At 40.0% G+C, this 17,619-nt stretch overlaps 1 protein-coding gene across 2 annotated transcripts in view; it reads right to left on the bottom strand.

Annotated features, from left to right (window-relative positions):
• NR3C2 (nuclear receptor subfamily 3 group C member 2) overlaps positions 1-17,619 on the bottom strand; it is a 369,531-nt gene that overhangs the window by 40,663 nt on the left and 311,249 nt on the right. The gene's annotated exons all lie outside the window — the stretch shown is intronic.

Below are 17,619 nucleotides of genomic sequence, written 5' to 3'. Positions count from 1 at the left end.
GACAAAAACAGAACTGCTGAGTCATAGATGTGTGCACATCTGCTGCTTTCATTCCAACCAGTAAGAGACGATATGTCTTTATTCCACATGCCATGAATACTTGTCATTAACCAATTTGAATTTTTTTTTCGCCATCTGATGGGGGTTGAAAGGGTTATCCCACTGTTGCTTTTATTTGCATTGCCATTATCACCAGCAGGCTGAAACATTTCTTCAAATGTTTTCTGACCATTTGGGTTTCTTCTTTGAAGATTTGTCTCTTCATATCTTTATCCATTTTATTTAAAGCTTTTTCCCCCTCCTATCACTAATACCATCTTTATTCATAATATGTTTTTGCCTTAAAAATTTTGTCTGATGATCCTTCCTTAGTCCCTCCCTCCCTCCCTCCCTCCCTTTCTTCCTTCTTGTCTCTTTCTTTTGCTGTCTCTTTAGAATTTGCCCAGAATGCCCTTTTAAAAAATCCCTTGTTTACAAAGTTCCCACATAATCATATATCACACATGTATCTTTTAAACAGCAAAAAGCTGGATTAAAAGAATCTGAGAGTCTTTGTATTACAGTAGCTCAGTTTAGTCTGTTTTCATTTATCACGATTACTAATATATTTGGATATTTTTTCCACCATTCTAACTTTCTCCCCCCCTTTCCTTCTACTTTCCTTCCTTTTATTACATGGATCCAGCTTACAAAATAAAAAAAAAAAAACTTCTTTGCTCCTCTATTGGGATTTAGAATATATACATTCTATTTTTACTCTTAAAATAATTATCAAGTTATGAACTTGCATACTTAAAAATCTAAAGTTAATCAATAGCTTTTCCGTGAGAAACTGAAAAGATGTAGAGTACTTTATCTTTGGTCTACTGCTTCCCATCTTGCATCTGATTCCTCTTTAGGATTTAAATTTCAACTTGTTTTCAGATCACCCCTGAAGTCAGTCTATCTCTTTCTCACAGCTACAGCCCATGTCTGTTTAGAGTTACAAACATATTTCTCTCATCACCATTGCTTTTTGCACTCCACTCCGTACTACTGGGTTCAACTGGGTTCTTGGTTTGTTTTAACTCAAATGATCATCGGTCTCCAAGAAACATTTTATTCTCCCCATGATACCAGCAGCAACAACAAAAGCTAACATTTGTACCGTGCTTTATAATTTAAGAACTTCCATACAGCTGGTCCCTACATCTCTGCAAAGTAGGAATTTGTGTTAATTCCCAGTTTTACATATGATAAGCCTGGATTTAAGCTATCGGGGTACCCACTCATATACATATTTATAATTCTTTCAGCAGTGGTCAGTTGATGAATGTTCAAATCTTTCAGTCTTGATATGTCTGAAAATGTCTTTATTTCTCCTTTATTCTTGAATGATAGTTTTAACACGTTATAGATTTCTAGTGTGACAGGTAATTTCCCTCAGTACTTTGAAGATAATAGTCCATTACACCTGGGACTTCACTACTGCTTTTGGGAAATTTCTTGTTAGTCTAATTGTCATTCTTTTACAGGTAGTGAATTTGCATCTTCTCTTTGGTAGCTTAAAAAATTTTTCCTCTGTTTATTTTTGATGTCTGCAGTTTCAGTATGAAGGACGGAGGTGCAGACTGATTTTTATTTCTTTTGCTCAGGACTCAATGTCCTTATTTGACTTGAAGATGCAGGTATTTCTTAAGTTCTGAAATGGTCTTAGATATTGTTTCTTCAAACATCATCCCCACCCCATTCCTGCTATTTTTCCTTTTTGAACGCCTGTTAGCAGTGTGTTGGACCATCTCATTGTCTTCCACATTTACCTCCCTTTTATATTTTCTTTTTATCTGTCTGTACTGCATTCTAGATAGTTTTCTCAGATCTATTTTCTAATAATTTTTTTTTTCCTTTTCTGTGGCTAATCTGTTTAATGCCTCCAGTGTTTTCATTTGGATGATTTTAGTGCCTGGGTGCCTAGAAATGCTCTATTTGGTTCTTTCTCAAACTCTTCTGTTATCTTCCATGACAGACTTCTTACTTTATGGTTACTACATCCCCTTCCTCTAAATTATACCTTACCTATTCTATCTCTAAATACTTTTAACATGTTTATAGTTTCTTTCAAATGTTTTAAATTCATTTCGGGGGGATGCTCATATGCCCATCTAACATGCATTATTTTGGTATATATGGTTTTCTAGGTGAATCCCAGGGGCGCTGTCTTGTGGAAGGGACTCTACAGGAAGTTTCAGCATTTATAACTATCGGGGTACAAGCATTTCACTGGTTCTGCCAGTTTTGATGCTAATTTCTCAGCTTAAATGCTTTTTGCGAGACTGCGTTGTTTAAATTTTAGACTCCACACTTGATGTGGTGCAGGCTTGTATTTCTTATTTCTTTCAGCTTCCTTGCTATGTCCCTGGACTGGCTGGCTTGCTGGGTTTTACTGTCCTTGTTAGTAGACAGTGAAATCTTTGCAGAGCCTGGTTTTTTGCAGGGGACTCCATTTCGTGCCCTGGTCTTGCTGGAGTCTACATTCTTGCAGTCCTGTTCCTATTTGTGTTCTAATGCATGTCCCTAAGCCATCTTTCTACATCCAATAGTCTGTGGGCCACGTGTAGCTTTAACTCCAAGTTAAACCACTCTAGCTGTGAATTCCCTGTTCTTAGACCTGTTTTTTTTTCTTTTCTTTTGAACTTGGTTATATAATTAAGACTTTTTTTAATGCAAAATTTCTTTGTGTTCAGAGGGGGGAAAAGGCTCAGTTCACTACCACCATTCTGACTGCAAACTATAAGCCTCTTAAAGGCAGGATCCATGTCTGACTGATCTTTGTGAATGTCAAATAGAGTCTGATAGGCAAGTGCCATGTGTCAGTATTTGCTCAAAAGTGTTTCATGAATGAATGAGAGAGAAGAAAAGCCAAAAGGAAAGAGGACGAGTGAAAACAACAAAATGAACTGCAGACACACAGATGTGCAAATGAGGATGATGATTAGAGAAAGGGAATACTGAAAACTTACAGAAAGTAAGATCAAATGGCTAATGAAACAGATACCGGTATTTGTGAAGTTCTCAAAAAGTTTTTCATACTACCAAATGTAAACCCAATAACTAGTGGGAAGCAGCCACATAGCACAGGGAGATCAGCTCGGTGCTTTGGGACCACCTAGAGGGGTGGGATAGGGAGGGTGGGAGGGAGGGAGACGCAAGAGGGAAGAGATATTGGGAGATATGTATATGTATAGCTGATTCACTTTGTTATAAAGCAGAAACTAACACACCACTGTAAAGCAATCATACTCCAATAAAGATATTAAAAAAGGTTTTTTAAATAAAAATTTTAAAAAAGGGAGAGATTTCAATTGTAAAATTGGTGAAGTGGCTTGCAAATCTGGACACCCGTGGAATATAACACAACACGCATTTGAAGCTGTGCGGTTTAGGAAGTGCACTCCTAAGCATTTGACCCCTTCAGCTCCCTTGTGCTGGAGGCAGAACAGGCATCCTTGGCTTTGCCACAGCAGGGCATAGAGATGCACAGCCCATTGGCCCCTCAGCGTGCTGGCTTTGGGAGCCTAGCATCGTGTCACTTCTGAGATCCAGGCTTATCATGTGTGAAGCGGGGAATTAACACGAATTCCTACTTTGCAGAGATGTAGGGATCAGCTGTACGGGAGTTCTTAAATTATAAAGCACGGTACAAATGTTAGCATTTGTTGTTGTTGCTGATATCATGGGGAGGATAAAATGCTTCTTGGAGACCAATGATCATTTTGGTTAAAACAAACCAAGAAATAATCAAATTCTTCTTTTTGTCTGTTTTTTGTTTTTTAAATAATTTCTTAGAACCTACTCATGATTGAGTTTTTTGTTTGTTTGTTTTTGCAGTATGCGGGCCTCTCACTCTTGTGGCCTCTCCCATTGCGGAGCACAGGCTCCGGACGCGCAGGCTCAGCGGCCATGGCTCACGGGCCCAGCTGCTCCGCGGCATGTGGAATCTTCCCGGACCAGGGCACGAACCCGTGTCCCCTGCATCGGCAGGCGGACTCTCAACCACTGTGCCACCAGGGAAGCCCAATTGTGTTTTAATAAATTGCCGTTAGGCACACTGAAACCTTTGGAGGAAAGGTAGTGCATTTTAATTAATTAATTAATTAATTAATTAGCTGCGATGGGTCTTCATTGCTGCGCGCTGGCTTTCTCTAGTTGCGGCGAGCAGGGGCTACTCTTAGTTGCAGTGTGCGGGCTTCTCATTGTGGTGGCTTCTGTTTGTTGAGGAGCACTGGCTCTAGGCACACGGGCTTCAGTAGTTGTAGCACACGGACTCAGTAGCTGTGGCTCGCAGGCTCTAGAGTGCAGGCTCAGTAGTTTTGGCACATGAGCATAGCTGCTCTGTGGCATGTGGGATCTTCCCGGACCAGGGATCAAACCAGTGTCCCGTGTTGGCAGGCGGATTCTTAACCACTGCGCCACCAGGGAAGTCCCTAATCAAATTCTTAAAATGACTTTTCAGGAAAATAAGACTGTGTTCTTGCTGTTATTTCTATATGCAGGATGGTAAATAAATCAGGAGAGAAACTGGAGAGGATGCAGATTTTCAGCAAGGCAGACGTGACTTGCCCAGAGTAGAACATGAGAACGAAATGCCTCTGTGTCAAACTGTTTCTGTTATCAGATGTGTTAGCAAAACATCCACACACAGATTAAAGGTTACTAAAGAGAGACCTCAGGTTCCACTTGAAAAGATTATAAGGTTAATGTGTAACAACACACCTAAAAATAAAAAGCACTTTTTTTTCACTTCAGTAGGAACAGCATCTCTTTAACTCTTTCTTGAGGTATTATTACCTGAATAACCTCTATGGTTTTCAGAGCTATTACTTATGGAGTGCCTACCATGCCCAAAGTTAAATTTCCTCTTGCTAGTTCTCATAATGCCTTGTGCAGAATCATTCTCATGTTCATGACAAGAAAATAATTTAGGTATATGATGTAGCCATGGACTGAAACCCAGGTTTTTTACTTCAAAACTCATGCCTTTTCCTCTCTCCAGGCTGCTGGCTCAATCATTTATAGCTCTTTCCTCCAGAGTATCTCTTTACAGCTATAAAGAGATATTTGGAACCTCAGATGTTTTGCTATTACATTCACTCATTTGTTTATTTTTTGCTCACCATTATGCAGTGAGAAGTTGTGTTTTTCAAATTCCACTGCTGCTTCCACTGCATGAAACTGAGGTCTCTAAATGAAGAGTACTGTGTCCTCAATATAGCTTAAAATTTCAAGAAAATAGGCCCTCTTAAAAACACATTTTACTTCACATCATTTTTGCACAATTAGATTAAATGCACAGGAATGTATATCCAAAGAAGTTGAAATAAGGACAATCTTGTTGGCATGATACTGTGATTAATTCTGCAACATTACTTCATAGAAATACTCTTTGCTACATGGTTTTATTCATTTAATAATCTTACCTCATTTTGAGTAAAAAAAAATGTAAAAATACCTTGGTATTCCCAAGATTACCTTGGGAAAGAGATGAAATTTGTATAATGCTTCTAGAAAGTAAAAGTAAACACAAAATTCACTCTTAACAGTGGGCTAATATGAAGGCAGTAGGATTTTTTTTTTTTTTTTTTTTTTGCGGTATGCGGGCCTCTCACTGCTGTGGCCTCTCCCGTTGCGGAGCACAGGCTCTGGACGCGCAGGCTCAGCGGCCATGGCTCACGGGCCTAGCTGCTCCGCAGCATGTGGGATCTTCCCAGACCGGGGCACGAACCCGTGTCCCCTGCATCGGCAGGCGGACTCTCAACCACTGCGCCAGCAGGGAAGCCCTAGTAGGAGATTTTTGAGATAGGAAATATCCCTGTATTAAAGCAAACATCAGACCTGAAAAACTGACAGTCATCAGTCTCTACTTCTGTGGACATGTCATCGATTTATAAACATAATCTCATTTGCAGGAACAGCATAAACTCCACTTTTAAATAAATAAACACAACAACAAAATGGTCATAGAGATCCAATTCCAAAGACCTTGGGTTAAAATCCATGAAAACGACAGTTCTAAAATATTTCCAAAGACATTCTTCAAAAAAAAGAAAAAAGAATGAAAGAAACATTTCAATAGTTTTGTCATTTTCTTAAGCTAGCAAACCAATTTTATTCATAGCTACAACTTCAGCTGGTCCTCTCTTAGGACGTATTACACTAAACTGCAATCATATGATCATTCGGAAATAGTTTTAAAATATTAAATTAAAATAATCTAATGTCTCTAAACCTGATTCACCTGGAGTAAAAGTGAATAATCAAAGAATTAGAAAATACTTTTTTCCCTGGTTTTTGAGAGAATTCAGGGTTGGAATTTATTCCTCATAATAAGAGTGAGAATTAGAAAAAGGCCCATTAAAATCAGAGTGGGAAGGGCATTCACAATTTAAATGATTTGTATGCTAGTTGCCTGCTTTTGACTTAGTAGCTAAACAATCTGAACAACTTGTGTATCTACAGGACCCATAGGCTCTTGCCATTATTATATGTTAACAGTGTTGCCCTATTTCACATTATGAGAATAGTCCACTGAACCTATTGGCCAATGGCTCTCAGAAGGAACACTCCTGTTTCAGTTTTCAAGTACTGGCTTACCAAAACACTACTAAAAATGTATTTGAAAGTCTTAGTTATTCAGTTTTCTGGAGGTCCATATTGGAGGTAGCTGACTTAGGAAATTATTGCCTCAAACTAAATACATTCCTAGAATCATATTCATGTTCTACTCTGATAGAAATAGACACTTGATAAGCCCAAACCACAACAAACTCCAGGTTATGGGCACCATAGGACTCAGGAGCTCTAAGCATTAGCCTGAACACCTACAGGGACACCTCATGCTGTGGCTGTCTACAAGGAGAATGCAAGCTAACTTCAACTTAAAGAATCTCTGCAAGAATTGAAAGCAGGCTCTTGAAGAGATATTTATACACTCATGTTCATCATAGCACTATTAAAAATATCCAGAAGGTGGAAGCAATCCAATGTTCATTGATAGATGAACAATAAAGTGTGGCATATACCTACGATGGAATATTATTTAGCCTTAAAAAGGAAGGATATTCTAACACATGCTACAACATGGATGAACCTTGATGACGTTACGCAAAGTGAAATAAGGCAGTCACAGAAAGACAAATACTGTATGAGTCCATTTATCTGAGATACCTAGAGTCATCAAATTCATAAAGACAGGAAGTAGAATGGTTGTTACCAGGGGTTGGGAGTAGGAGGGAATGGGCACTTGTTTACATAAGAATGTGAATGTATTTAACATTATTGCACTATACACTTTAAAATGGTTAAGATGATAAATTGTATGTTATAAGTATTTTATTGCAATTAAAAAATTTTAAATCAAAAAACAGAAAATATTTCCAAATTATATGACAAATAAAGGGTTAATGTCCAAAATATATAAACAGCTCATATAACTCAATATCAAAAAAACAAACAACTCAATTAAAAAATGGGCAGAAGACCTGAATAGACATTTTTCCAAAGGAGGCCATCAGGCCATCATGGCTATAAAGGTACATGAAAAGATGCTCAACGTTGTTAATCATCAGAGAAATGCCAATGAAAACCACAATGTGTTATCACCTCACAGCTGTCAGAATGGCCATCATCAAAAAGACCATGAATAGGGCTTCCCTGGTGGCGCAGTGGTTGAGAGTCCGCCTGCCAATGCAGGGGACACAGGTTCATGCCCCAGTCCAGGAAGATCCCACATGCTGCAGAGCGGCTGGGCCCGTGAGCCATGGTCGCTGAGCCTGCGCATCTGCAGCCTGTGCTCCACAATGGGAGAGGCCACAACAGGGAGAGGCCCGCGTACCGCAAAAAAAAAAAAAAAAAAAGACCACAAATAACAAATGTTGGTGAGGATATGGAGAAATGGGAACCCTGGTACACTGTTGGTGGTAATGTAAATTGGTGCAACCACTGTGGAAAAAAGTATGGAGGTTTCTCAAAAAAGCTAAAACTAGAACTACCACATGACCTGGCAATTCCACTCCAGGGTATATATCTGAAGAAAATGAAAACACTAATTTGAAAATATATATGAACCCCAATGCTCACAGAAGCACTATTTACAATAGTCAAGATATGGAAGCAACCTAAGTGTTCATCAACAGAAGAATGGATAAAGAAGATGTGATACACACACACACACACACACACACACAATGGAATACTACTCAGCCATAAAAAAGAATGAAGTTTTGACATATGCAACAACATGGATGGACTTGGAGGGTATTATGCTTAGTGAAATACATCAGAGAAAGACAAAATACTATATGATATCACTTATATGTGGAATCTAAAAAATAAAACACACTAGTGAATATAACAAAAAAGAAACAGACTCACAGGGAACAAACTAGTGGTTACCAGTGGGGAGAGGGAAGGGGGGAGGGGCAAGATAGGAGTAGGGAAGTAATAGGAACAAACTACTATGTATAAAATTGGTAAAAGATACAAGAATGTATTGTACAACAGGGAATATAGCCAATATTTTATAATAATTATAAATGGAGTATAACCTTTAAAAATTGTGAATCACTGTGCTGTATGCCTGAAACTTATAGAACATTGTAATCAACTATACCTCAGTAAAAAAGGAATCTTTGCAACCCATAATCCTACCTGCTATACTTTGATAGAGATTAGAAACTAAGATTTGTGTTTAATTATGTAACTTCTCTTTGGGTTTAGGCTTTTCATTCATTCTTCTTCTTTTATAATATATAAATTATCTTCTTCCTCCTCTGTTTTTACTACTTGCCTTTTGCCTTTTTTGTGTTTTGATGCATTTTTAGTCTTACTGTGTCAGTGTTTTTATTGCAAGCTGTACTAAATGCTTTTTGAAAGCAGGAAGAGTGAAAATTATTTAATAAACCATTTTTTTTTTTTTTTTTTTTTTCTTTTTGCGGTATGCGGGCCTCTCACTGTTGTGGCCTCCCCCGTTGCGGAGCACAGGCTCCGGATGCGCAGGCCCAGCGGCCATGGCTCACGGGCCCAGCCGCTCCGCGGCATATGGGATCCTCCCAGACCGGGGCACGAACCCGTATCCCCTGCATCGGCAGGCGGACTCTCAACCACTGTGCCACCAGGGAGGCCCTAAACCATATATTTTTAAACATCAGTCAGAAACAGCTCCTTAAAGGCCTGTCTTCTGTAGTTTTGGTATCCTAAGGGGGAAGGGAAAACAGAACTACCTTTATCACTCCTTTCTCTTTCCAAGAACTCACATTTAATAGATGAAATCCTTTCACACTGGCTGATTTTATAAATGCCAAAGCACAAGAGGTTCCTAACCCTTCTACCTATGGGAGCCTATGGAAGGTACAGTGACATTTAAAAACTTAAGCTCCTTTAGCAATACTGCACCAAACTGTACCTTTGTCACCCAAACACCTTTTAGGTGTGTAAGACATCACTTTACTTAGTAAGGAACTAGAAAAATAAACCTTTGAAATATTTCACTTTATCCCTTGAATCCAAGGGCTATCCTATTGCTTAATCAAATAACAGGCAACTCTCATCACCTGGAAAGTCTGGGTCCTTCTTCTGGATACTAAGGCGCATATCTTTCTATGACTGATTCTTACACAGTGCATAGGTCCAAAGTTACATGAGTGCTAAATAAATACCTGATAGCTATAGAGAACAGGGAAATCCAACAAATTTCACAGACTTTGCTCTTCAAATATAGATATAAACAAAGAGAATCAGTGCTCATTCAGGGCTGAACTCCTTGAAATCTCTGGAATCTCAAGAAGAAGCCTCTTAATAAACCTGTTTGCTAATATGTTATTACTTCCATCAATTGCCCCAGATGTAGGGGTGTGTGTGTGTGTGTGTGTGTGTGTGTGTGTGTTATACAATGCTGGAATGCGTGCAGCAACAGTGTCAATCTCACAACAGAGAATTAAATAATTTGAGTGGTGTGGTGCACACAGATAATCACAGCAGATCTGCAGGACCAGACCTAACATATGATACTGCAAGCTACATTTTTATGTATGAATAAATCTAACATCTTGTTACATGGTCAGTGTAACAGATGGTCCCTGTCTGAAGCTTGTTATTTTCCTAAAAACAGCATGCAGAAACAGTCCTTTTTTTTCAAATCTTAATTAGAATAAAAATGACCTCAATTTGAGCATTCAAATTATGCCAGTTTATGGTTTTTATTTTTTATTTTTCATAGTCTTACTAGATTTTTCCTGAACGGACAAACAAGATATATCTGTAGGAGGACCATTTTGCTAGTTGCAGTTTAGATGTCTGTTCATTTTTGTAGTATTTACATCATTTATTAACAGGCAGAGCAGAACTCAGCTGCTTAAGAATCACTGCAGAATGTTGTTTGTGGTTTGCTTTACTGGACAGATGAGCCAGAGGGAGTGGTATCCCAATGATCTTCATAACATTCATGTATTCTCTATTAATTTTACATCGGCAAGTCCAGTAATAGTTAAAAGCTAGTTCAGTGTTTTGTTTGTTACCTTAATTGATGTTCCAGAAGGGATATGTTTCATAGAACTGCCGTGGACTTAAGCATCACAATTTCTGCTGACTTTAATGGATGTTACACAGACCAAAAGAATATGTGACAATTGAAAAATCTAGAAGCAGCCTGGTTAAACAGCAACCATAATTTACCACGGATGGTCCTAGAAATCTAGAAATTTTTTATCTTCACCATACATTTTATCTATAGTTTTTGATAAAACAGTCCTTTGTACCTTACTTTTTAAAATACTCATAGAGTCAGCACAGTTTCTTTTGGGTACAGGACACATGTTTTTGGTAGAGTAAAGAAACATGCAGCCATAACCCACTGTAAAAAGTTCAGATTTTAGAGCAAGTTAAATTGGGGGTATCTGTGATAAATCACATGACAAAAATGTTTTGGCTTGACCAAAGGTTTAATCTTTGTATTCACTGCACTGTGAATTTCCACAGGCCAGTTAAGATATAATGCATTTTAAAAAGTCCTACTAAATAGCAGAGGGAACTATAACCAATCTCTTGGGATAAGCCATACTGGAAAAGGATATAAAAAAGAATGTATATATGTATAACTGAGTCACTTTGCTGTACAGCAGAAATTAACACAACATTGTAACTCAACTATACTTCAATAAAATATAAAAATAAATGATAAAAAGTGATTTCTAAGCAACTTTTCATGACACTACCCAATGTGTCATGGGGGACACACCTGTTTCTGAGATGTGTGACTAAATACCTCACACTAGAATAAAGTAAGGAACCCAGCCAACTGCAGAATGTTTACCAGAATAATGGCTCACCGTCTATTATCTATACCACGCGTGGGAGCCTTCTGCACGTGCAAACAGGTGAACACTACTGGTACTGCGTGCCTACTGACAGCAGCCACTCTAGAAGGGGAACAGAGCCTGGCCTGATTATCCCCTGGACATGTCAAGACCTAGTGAACCAAATGTTTTGATTCTTGGCTTTGGTAAGGAAGCTTATAGATGTCCTTGACAAAGGAACAGGCTCTAGTTCTTGACTGGATAAACTGACTTACTTACTCCAAGTAAAAACTAGGAAGTCAAACCTCGCTGAAAATAGTATTCTAGGATTTGAATCCAAGCAGCTTGGTCTCAGAGCCTGGACTCAACTGTTATATTCAGGTTAAAACGCCCAACAGCATGCTCGGAACCTTATGAGACTTAATCCGTGCTAACCATGTTTACCAGGGGGGAAACAGGGGAGGGATAAACTGGGAGACTGGGATTGACATATACACACTACTATGTATAAAATAGATAGCTAATAAGGACCTACTGTATAGCACAGGGAACTCTACTCAGTACTCTGTAATGACCTACATGGGAAAAGAATCTAAAAAAGAGTGAAGATATATGATTCACTTTGCTGTAAAGCAGAAACTAACACCACAACATTGTCAATCAACTATACTCCAACAAAATTTTTTTTTAAAAAGTCATCACTAGAATCTCTCTACACACAGACAGGATACAAAAGAACAATATTCTCTTGTGAAAAATTTTTTTAAATTATCAAGCCTTATTTTCGTAGGGTGTAGACTTTAATAGCAAATTTCTGTAAATTTAACAGTATGCAGACTGCAGATGGCTCAACAGAAGACAGAAAACCTACCGTGAGCTACTGCTTCAAACAGAGGCATTTTGGGTATATATCAATACTTAAAGACATTGCTCAATTTCAATAAATTAATGAATTTATTAATGAATTAATGAACTAAATGACCATAGTTTCCTTGTTAAAAGGACTCATAAAAAGGTCAAATTCCTACTTGATAACTACTGAATTTCAAGAATATGAACAAAGTAAATTGCTGAATTTAGAAGTGTGGCTAGACTACTGTTTGGATAAAGGGTGATAGCAAATCACCTTTTCCTAGTATGATAAAAGCTTTGTATTCAACTGCAAGTTGTGGAGTCATTTTCTTCCTGAGGCAAAAGTCACATTCTTCTAGCAACCAGAACCTGCCATAGGTTATAAAGAAGGACACTCACTCTGATGAAGCCCGGATGTGCAGCTGTGCTTCCAAGGCAACAGCTGAGCGGCTCACTCATGCAGAGGTGGCCTTAGCAGTGTGTGTGTGCTAGGATGGGGATGCAGATGTGGAAGGTGGGAAGCATCTGGCTTCTTCTACCTTGAGAGTCTTGCTTTGGAAGAAGAAAACAGCTAAACCTCCAGCGACTGTTATTATAGACCCTCTTCAATTCATTAATCAAACGGGGACCAAGAAAACATTTTCAGGTGCCATAATTCTGGGTGAAAGGTAGTTTCTGCTGTTTGACTCATTGTAAAAGCTGATAAATCCATCTACCTAAATTTATTTATTTATAAATTAACTTATTTTTAAATTGAAGTATAGTGGATTTACAATGTTATTTTCATGTGTACAGCAAAGTGATTCAGTTATACACATACATATATCTATTCTTTTTCAGATTCTTTTCCCATATAGGTTATTACAGAGTACTGAGTAGAGTTCCCTGTGCTGCACAGTAGAGGTCCTTGTTGATTATCGTTTTTACATATAGTAGTGTGTACTGTTGCTCCCAAATTCCTAATTTATCCCTCTTCCCTCACCTTTCCCCACCTTTCCCGTTTGGTAACCATTAATTTGCTTTCTATGTCTGTCTCTTTCTGTTCCGTAAATAAGTTCATTTGTATCACTTTTTCAGATTCCACAGACAAGCAATATCATATGGTATTTGTCTTTCTCTGTCTGGCTGACTTCACTTACTATGATAATCTCTAGGTCTATCCATGTTGCTGCAAATGGCATCATTTATCTGCCTAAATAAAAAAATAAAGATGATGTTCGACTCGATTAATTTATCAGAGATTAGCCACGTGCCCTTTCTTATTACTGATTCCGAACATCTGTCACAAAGCAGATGTTGTTCAGGACACTGTGAACACCTACATCATTCATGATGGGGTGGGCTCAGTATCACCCCCCCAGGCCACCACACCAGTAGCATAAATGTCAACACCGGGACACACTACACACGCACACGGAATGACATGAACACAATGCTTATTCAAAGGGTAGCCTCAACAGTTCTCTTTTTTTTTAATCTGCTTGTAGAAAACTGCTAGTCAAGCCTGCTGATGAGCACAGCTGACATTTTCTAACCTTCTCTTCTACTCAGAAATTCTGTGAACTTCTGAACTTCCTCTAATCGGAACGAAGTGGCCATGGAGTCTCTTTAAGGACAAGCAAACGATTCTTTGGGTTTCTGTGTTCATCGCCTAGAGGCAAAGAGAGTTAAGGCTCACATTTCACGAGTGTTAGTTCCTTGGGGTCTCTGGAGCAGGCAGGACCCCGGTCCCCAGCCAGGCACCGGCTCTGGCACCTTTAAGAGAGAGGTAGGTGCCACAAAAGCCCCCTCACTTGTGTGCTCAACACCAAGAACTGGGGGTGCAGTTGCAGGTGTGGGCAGCCAGCTGGAGTCAATGTTCTCTGCCACAAGGACAGAGACCAGCAGTCGGGAAAAATAGAAAATACAATAAAAATTAGAAAAGTGAAGTCATCCCTTCAAGTAACATCTGGAACAGGAATTTCAACGATTTCAAGAGCAAAACTGATGGAGCCTGTGAGAAACAGTTTTCCATGTAGGGTGACCACCCCAAAGAGAAGAGCAGCAGGGTCACAGTAAAGTAAAGAAGCAAGCTTGTGTCGTCAGTTTCCTTCCCCTGGAAAAGCGTAGAAAAGCCTTAATGCACTTAATTTCAGTGTAAGACATTCGGAGGTAATGCTTTTATTCAATAAATGCGATATTTGGTGATAAGGTCTCAGTCTACATGAGAGACAGTGATGGGAGAAAAGAGGAAGTGGGGGGGGGAGAAAGCCAGAGATTGGGGAGGAAGGGGAGGGGCCAAGCAGAAGTGGAGGGAGGGATGGGATGAGATGAGATGAGATGGGATGAGATGAGATGAGATGGGATGGGATGAGATGAGATGGGATGGGATGAGATGGGATGGGATGAGATGGGATGGGATGAGATGGGATGAGATGAGATGGGATGAGATGAGATGGGATGGGATGAGATGGGATGAGATGAGATGAGATGGGATGGGATGGGATGAGATGAGATGGGATGGGATGAGATGGGATGGGATGAGATGAGATGAGATGGGATGAGATGAGATGGGATGGGATGAGATGGGATGGGATGAGATGGGATGAGATGGGATGGGATGAGATGGGATGAGATGGGATGGGATGGGATGGGATGAGATGGGATGAGATGGGATGAGATGGGATGGGATGAGATGAGATGGGATGGGATGAGATGGGATGGGATGAGATGGGATGAGATGAGATGGGATGGAATGAGATGGGATGGGATGGGATGGGATGGGATGGGATGGGATGAGATGGCATGGGATGAGATGAGATGGGATGGGATGGGATGAGATGGCATGGGATGAGATGGGATGGGATGAGATGAGATGAGATGAGATGGGATGGGATGGGATGGGATGGGATGGGATGGGATGGGATGAGATGGGATGAGATGAGATGGGATGGGATAGGATGAGATGAGATGGGATGGGATGGGATGGGATGAGATGGGATGAGATGAGATGGGATGGGATGGGATGAGATGGGATGGGATGGGATGGGATGGGATGGGATGAGATGGGATGGGATGGGATGGGATGGGCTGGGATGAGATGGGATGGGATAGGATGGGATGGGATGGGCTGGGCTGGGCTGGGCTGAGATGGGATGGGATGGGATGGGATGGGATGGGATGGGATGGGATGGGATGGGATGAGATGAGATGGGATGGGATAGGATGAGATGGGATGGGATGGGATGGGATGAGATGGCATGGGATGAGACGGCATGGGATGAGATGGCATGGGATGAGATGGCATGGGATGAGATGGGATGGGATAAGATGGGATGGGATGAGATGGCACAGAATGGGATGGGATGGCATGGTATGGTATGGTATGGGAGGGGATGGGATGGGATGGGATGAGATGGGATGGGATGGGATGGGATGGGATGGGATGGGATGGGATGGGATGGGATGGGATGGGATGAGATGGGATGGGATGGCATGAGATGGGATGGGATGGGATGGGATGGGATGGGATGGGATGAGATGAGATGGGATGGGATAGGATGAGATGGGATGGGATGGGATGGGATGAGATGGCATGGAATGAGACGGCATGGGATGAGATGGCATGGGATGAGATGGCATGGGATGAGATGGGATGGGATAAGATGGGATGGGATGAGATGGCACAGAATGGGATGGGATGGCATGGTATGGTATGGTATGGGAGGGGATGGGATGGGATGGGATGAGATGGGCTGGGCTGGGCTGGGCTGGGCTGGGATGGGATGTGATGGGAGAGAGATGAAAAGGATGGTCATAGGGGGAAGGAGGAGAGGGAAGACAGAAACCGCCAGAAGGAAAGGCAGAAATAAAGAGCCCCCTCCACTCTGTAGGGTGAGCCCACAGTGCTTCAGGTCCTGTGGTTCCATCACTTCAACTCTGCACTCAGAGACTGATCACCTTTCCTGCTCTGGATGGTTTCTCATGTCTGGACTGCACACACCACCTCTTTACCCTGTCTGATCCGATTCTAACCCTCCTTTAGAGGCTGGCACAGCCTTCAAAGCTAGATGGTTCTGCCAGCAGCTTTCCTTGAGGAGTTGTTTTGTCCTTACACTCCTGGAGCACCCATCTTAGGAAAAACTCCTTTGTCATTTATTATTCCCACTTCATCTCTCAAAATGCTATTCATGTGTCTCTGTCTTTTTATCCCCAAAACAAATAAATTTTTGTTGAAGTAGAGTTGTTTTACAACATTGTGTTAGCTTCAGGTGTACAGCAAAGTGATTCAGTTATACACATATACCTATTCTTTTTCAGGTTCTTTTCCACTATAGGTTATTACCAGATATTGAATATAGTTCCCTGTGCTATACAGTAGGACACTGTTGATCTATTTTATATATAGTCATGTGTATCTGTTAATCCCAAACTCAATTTATCCCTCTCCCCTTCTCCTTTGATAACCATAAGTTTGTTTTCTATGTCTGTGAGTCTATTTTTGTTTTGTAAATAAGTTCATTTGTATTCATTTTTTCATATTCCACGTATAAGTGACATCATATGATATTTGTCTTTCTCTGTCTGACTGACTTCACTTAGTATGATAATCTCTAGGTCCATCCATGTTGCTGCAAATGACAAGATTTCATTCTTTTTTATGGCTGAGTTCCACATCTTCTTTATCCATTCATCTGTCAATGGACATTTAGGTTGTTTCCACGTCTTGGCTATTGTAATTGTGCTGCTATGAACATAGGGGTGCATGTATCTTTTCAAATCATGTTTTTGTCTGGACATATGCCGAGGAGTGCGATTGCAGGATCATATGGTAGCTCTAGTTTTAGTTGTTTTTTAAAGGTAAATTATTTTTAATTTTATTAATTGTTACAAATTGATACATTGTTTTGAAAAATAGAGAGAATTTGGCACATAGCAAATAGCTCAAACATAAGTGAAGAAAATATTAGACCAAGATAGATTTGAACTCTTTTAAAAAGGTCTTCCAAAACTGTTTATCTCTTTTTACTTATTTCAAACAATGAACATTAAGTATTTCATTGAGCATCTATTAGTATGCCTGGCATAATGCTAAATACTTTAAGAAAAAATATAAGAAGCATATCACATTGTCCTTGTCTTTAGTAGTTTATAATCTAGCTATTTGTGATTATAAAGACACATTTAAAAAATTCTGGGACCTAACACCTTTAAGTAAAATCATCTTTGAAAGTAATCACTCTGGAAGGATATATGATTATTTCAAAAAATCCTAAAACATTTTTGCATCTTCTCTTTTGGGATTGCCTTTGGAGTCATTATACAAATAATTTAAGAAAGACAGACTCATTACTTTTAATTTTTTTTGTGGGGGGGCGTACACGGGCCTCTCACTGTTGTGGCCTCTCCCGTTGTGGAGCACAGGCTCCGGACACGCAGGCTCAGTGGCCATGGCTCACGG

The sequence above is a fragment of the Mesoplodon mirus genome (genome assembly GCF_964341445.2).
Source record: "Mesoplodon mirus genome assembly, chromosome: 2".
Classification (NCBI taxonomy): domain Eukaryota; kingdom Metazoa; phylum Chordata; class Mammalia; order Artiodactyla; family Ziphiidae; genus Mesoplodon; species Mesoplodon mirus.
The sequence above is the reverse complement of the archived record's forward strand: the minus strand, read 5'-3'. Positions and strand labels throughout refer to the sequence as shown.